At 42.0% G+C, this 5,581-nt stretch overlaps 1 pseudogene across 1 annotated transcript; it reads left to right on the forward strand.

Annotated features, from left to right (window-relative positions):
- The first annotated feature begins 3,202 nt into the window (after nt 1-3,202).
- Nucleotides 3,203-5,044, forward strand: LOC100585901 (annotated as a pseudogene). Its single transcript, XR_179268.3, has 3 exons — nt 3,203-3,773; nt 3,958-4,279; nt 4,610-5,044. The product of XR_179268.3 is annotated as an elongation factor 1-gamma-like (transcript).
- Nucleotides 5,045-5,581: the final 537 nt, after the last annotated feature.

The raw sequence follows: 5,581 nt of genomic DNA on the forward strand, positions 1-5,581 counted from the left end.
TATTCATGTCCTTTGCCCACTTTTTGATGGGGTTCTTTGGTTTTTTTTTGCTTCTTTGCTTAGGTTCCTTAGTGTCATTTGGAGAAAGATTAAATACAAGATTTAGGTTCAAATATAAACTTGTTGATAATATCTATGTGTCCCCAACTTGATAACTCAGCAAGATACTTTCAGGAGCTTTTAAAAATAAAGATTCTGGCCAGGCATGGTAGCTCACACCTGTAATCCCAGCACTTTGGGAGGCTGAGGTGGATGGATCACCTGAGGTTAGGAGTTTGAGATCAGCCTGGCCAACTTGGTGAAACCCTGTCTCTACTAAAAATACAAAAATTAGCTGGGTGTGGTTGCTGCCGCCTGTAATCTCAGCTATGCAGGAGGCTGAGGCAGGAGAATTGCTTGAACCTGGGAGGCAGAGGTTGCAGTGAGCTGAGAATGCACCATTGCACTCCAGCCTGGGTGACAAGAGTGAAACTCCATCTCAAAACAACCAACCAACCAAACAAACACAACACAAAACGAATAATAATAATAAATAAATAAAATAACACATAAAGATTCCCCTTAAAACTTGGTCCATGGAGATTTGACTGGGTGCAGGAGGAGGTGAAGACCTGGTTACCATGTGGACTAGTGGACAGCTTATATTTTGAGCAGAAGGAGGCAGGCGAAAATACCAGAAGAGCACTGAAGTTAAGAACTTGTGACGTCATAAGATCCCCGGGCTTGGCACATCCTTCCCATTTAAGTGATGCTCCTAGTTCCATCTGAACTCCTTTTAATTTCCTTAAGAAAAAATGGGCCAAGCTATAGAGAACTAATTAATGGTCCATTTGTGATAAAAAATTTTGCAACTGTGATCAACATATCCCTTCCAAAGATAAGAATCCGTGAGTTATGAGAGTATCTGCCCCCAGAGGCAGCGTGAGAGACCAGGGGCAAAAGATCAAGAACAGGCAAATACCTTCTGTTTGACCAGTATTGTGAGTGAATAGGCCTGATTTAAATACCTGGCTTTAAAAGTACCTACTGCATTTTGAGAATGTGGATGACTTAGGGAGGGTTTACAGGGTTATTTTATTAACAACACAGAGGGTTCATTTTATATAAACTTTTTAGCATTTTGAGGTCTTGTTCTGGCTTTCAAAGATGTTTTCGTAATTCTAAGACCTGTATTTGAAGTCACAGGGCAGTAGCATAGCCTTTGTTTTGTGGTATTTGGAAAGAAGCTGCACTTCTTTTAGCTTTCCAAGTTTCAGAAAATAAAGGCTGATCATATATTCTGGTGTGCCTAGAGTTTTGGATTGCAAAAATAGTTACAGTACTTTTCAGTACCCTCATCAAATGGTGGAGTCTAGTTCTCCACTCTTTAAATCTGGGACCGACCTTGTAACTTTCCTTAATACATCAAATATAGTAAAAATGATGAGGTACAAGATGTACGAGTTATGAGCCCAGGCTTCAAGAGGTCTTAGGTTCAACTTTTGTTGCCTGTAGAATGCCATGGCTGTCATGTGGAAGAGACAGCCCAGTGGATAATAAGACAAGCTGCACATTAGCTGACAACTGCCAGAGCTGTGAACCTAGAACGATTCAGGAGCTATCTTAGATCATTCAGCCACCAACTGGCCTACATTCTATCTATAAGCCCCACAGAAAATCAGCCAAGCAGGCCCAAGCCACAAAACCCTCCTAAGCAACCCACAGAATCATGAAATTAAAAAAAAATTATAATTGTTTAATTATAATTAAACAATGGCTAGTATGCTATGTAGCAAAAGCCATCTGATATGCCTGGGACAGTCTTAGCTTACACCTGTTGTCATAGAGTAATTATTGGCATTGCATCTTTTTAACAATTTTTCATTTTTTTTTAAGTTCTGGGGTACACGTGCAGGATGTGCAGGTTTGTTACATAGGTAAATGTGTGCCATGGTGGTTTGCTGCACAGATCAACCCATCACCTAGTTATTAAGCCCAGCATCCATTAGCTACTTTTTCTAATGCTCTCCTTCCCCCTGCCCACCTCCCACAGGCCCCAGTGTGTGATGTTCCCCTCCCTGTGTCCATGTGTTCTCATTGTTCAGCTCCCACTTACAAGTGAGAACATGCGGTGTTTGGTTTTCTGCTTCTGTGTTAGATTGCTGAGGATAGTGGATAATACATCCTTTTATTCTCAAACTATCCTTGTTTAAGTATGTTGTATAGTCAACTTCAGTAAGTAATACCACCATTTACTCATTTGCCAAACAAGTATTTATTTTGTGAGTTGGATTGAGCAGAAGGCAAAATAACAGTGGCTCATGCTACTACAAGTCTTGTCCTACGTCATTTTTTTGTTTTGTTTTTCAGATTTCACCTTTTTAAAAAAACTCCTTTTGAAATAGACAAATAGACTAATTCTTTCTTACAGGAGTTTTTCTGACAAGTGAAACAATATCTTAGAATGATACCTCATAATACCACCTCAGAGTAGCTTTGAAAATGATGAGATTTGCTCCCTATTTGATGTTGAATGATTACAAGACTTGAATTATGGGGATCAAAAAGTCAGTGCTGTTTTCAAAGAAATACTTTTGAGTAGCAGTACATGTGGAAAAAAAAAGCACAGTGCAATTATTCTATTAATAAAGTGACCAACACACAGTCATATATTACAGTAGAAGCACATTTCACAGTGGCTTTCTAAAGTAAATCAATACGTAAAATAACTCAAATAAAATGATAACAAGCTACACTTTGTTTTGTAATATATTTTTCTCCAAAGGCATAGATACAAAATTTATAAAATATGTATTTTGACGTTTATAAATTATCCGAAGTACTTTCTTTGCTAAGCAGGGCTGGCCGTGTGCAAGACTGTGATATTGACAATTTGGGCCTTGGCTTTCCTCCCTTTATTTGGCATTCCTTGCCAAGTGGAACAAAACACACATTGCAGGGTAGGTAGGTTTTGCTCTGTCTCTTCTTTTAACTGACAATATGACATATGCACATAGTAAACCTTTCAAACAGTACAAAGATAAACATTTATAGTAAAATACTAATTCTCCTCTCACTGTAGATCCTAAGTCCTGCAGTCCTCTCGGGAAGTAGCCTCTGCTGAGCTTCTTTTACATGCCTTTTCTATGCATATGAATATATATTTTAAATACATATAGATGGTATGTATCTTAAACATCAAAAAGAATCTCTTCTCGCCCCTTTCTTTGCGGAAGCACCATGGCGACTGGGACCCTGTACACATATCCTGAAAACTGGAGGGCCTTCAAGGCCCTCATTGCTGCTCAGTACAGCGGGGCTCAGGTCCATGTGCTGTCCGCACCACCCCACTTCCACTTTGGCCAAACCAACCGCACGCCTGAATTTCTCTGCAAATTTCCTGCCGGCAAGTTTCCAGCATTTGAGGGTGACGGTGGGTTCTGTGTATTTGAAAGCAATGCCATTACCTACTACGTGAACAATGAGGAGCTGCGGGGAAGTACACCCGAAGCAGCAGCCTTGGTGGCGCAGTGGGTGAGCTTTGCTGATAGCGGTAGAGTGCCCCCAGCCAGTGCCTGGGTGTTCCCCATCATGGGCATCACGCACCACAACAAGCAGGCCACTCAGAATGCAAAGGAGGAAGTGAGGCGAATTCTGGGGTTGCTGGACGCTCACTTGAAGATGAGGACTTTTCTGGTGGGCGAATGAGTGACTGGCTGTTATCACAGTCGTCTGCACCCTGTTGTGGCTCTATAAGCAGGTCATAGAACCTTCTTTCCACCAAGCCTTTCCCAATTTTGTAATATATTTTATTATATTTATAATATATATCATTATTATAATACATAATTTATATATAAAATATACGTCATTATATCTATATATAATTTATATATTATATATAATATCATATAAAATATTTTGTAATATATTGTAAAATATTAAAATAATATAATATATAATATATTTATTATATATATTATAACCGCTGATTCCTCACCTGCATTAACCAGTCTCAGTTCTGGGCTGTCTTGGGGGAAGTGAAACTGTGTGAGAAGATGGCCCAGTTTGATGCTAAAAAGTTTGCCGAGAGCCAACCTAAAAAGGACACCCCGCGGAAACAGCAGGGTTCAAAGGAAGAGCAGCAGAGCCCCAGGCTGAGTGGAAAGAGGAGAAAAAGGCAGCTGCCCCTGCGCCAGAGGAGGAGATGGATGAATGTAAGCAGGCGCTGGCCGCTGAGCCTAAGGCCAAGGATCCCTCCGCTCACCTGCCCAAGAATACCTTTGTGTTGGGTGAGTTTTTATTTTATATTGATTTATTGATTGATTGAGGCGGAGTCTCACTGTCGCCCTGGCTGGAGTACAGTGAGTGGTGTGATCTTGACTCAAGGCAACCTCCACCTCCCCGGTTCAAGCGATTCTCCTGCCTCAGCCTCCTGAATAGCTGGGATTACAGGCGCCTGCCACTACGCCCAGCGAATTTTTTGTATTTTTAGTAGATACGGGGTTTCACCATGTTGGTCAGGCTGGTCTCCTCGAACTTCTGACCTTGTGATTTGCCAGCCTCGGCCTCCCAAAGTGCTGGAATTACAGGCGTGAGCCGCCGCACGCGGCTGTGTTGGATGAATTTAAGCGGCAAGGACTCCAACAAGGACACACTGCCTGTGGCACTGCCATATTTCTGGGAGCACTTTGATGAGGATGGCTGGTCCCTGTGATACTCAGAGTATTGCTTCCCTGAAGAGCTCACTCAGATCTTCGTGAGCTGCAATCTCATCACTGGAATGTTCCAGCGACTGGACAAGCTGAGGAAGAATGCCTTCGCCAGTGTCATCCTCTTTGGAACCAACAGTAGCAGCTCCATTTCTAGAGCCTGAGTCTTCTGAGGCCAGGAGCTTGCCTTTCCGCTGAGTCCAAATTGGCAGGTGGACTATGAATCATACACATGGCAGAAACTGGACACTGGCAGTGAGGAGACGTAGATGCTGGTTCGAGAGTACTTTTCCTGGGAGGGGGCCTTCCAGCATGTTGGCCAAGCTTTCAATCAGGGCAAGATCTTCAAGTGAACATCTCTTGCCAACGCCTACCTGCCTGCACCTGCCACTTCAGGGAGATGGGGGTCATTAAAGGAAACTGAACATTGAAAAAAAAAACCAGTCTCTTCTCTCCCACATGGCTTCCTTACTTTGGACAACTTTCTTAACCTCTGCTTGTTTCAGATGCCTCATCGATATAAAATTAACATCACAGAATTAATTTGGAATTAATTTGTATTTTTAATAAAGCTCCTGGAAAGGTATCTGACACAAAAGGGAGCACTTTGTGTTAGCTATTATTGTTATTTACATTTTTGCCCAAGATCTCGCATTGATAATGGACATAATTACACTTGGAATCCAAATTATTCCAAATTTTTTAAAAAAGTTATATAATACAGACTGTAGAGACAGGGTAATTAGCTGGGCATGGTGATGTCCACCTGTGATCCCAGCTACTTGGGAGGCTAAGGGAGGAGGATCCCTTGATTCCAGGGGGTCGAGGCTACAGTGAGCCGTGATTGTGTCACTGCACTCCAGCTTGGGTGACATGGCAAGACCTTGTCT

This window comes from Nomascus leucogenys, chromosome 13 (assembly GCF_006542625.1).
Source record: "Nomascus leucogenys isolate Asia chromosome 13, Asia_NLE_v1, whole genome shotgun sequence".
NCBI classification, from domain to species: domain Eukaryota; kingdom Metazoa; phylum Chordata; class Mammalia; order Primates; family Hylobatidae; genus Nomascus; species Nomascus leucogenys.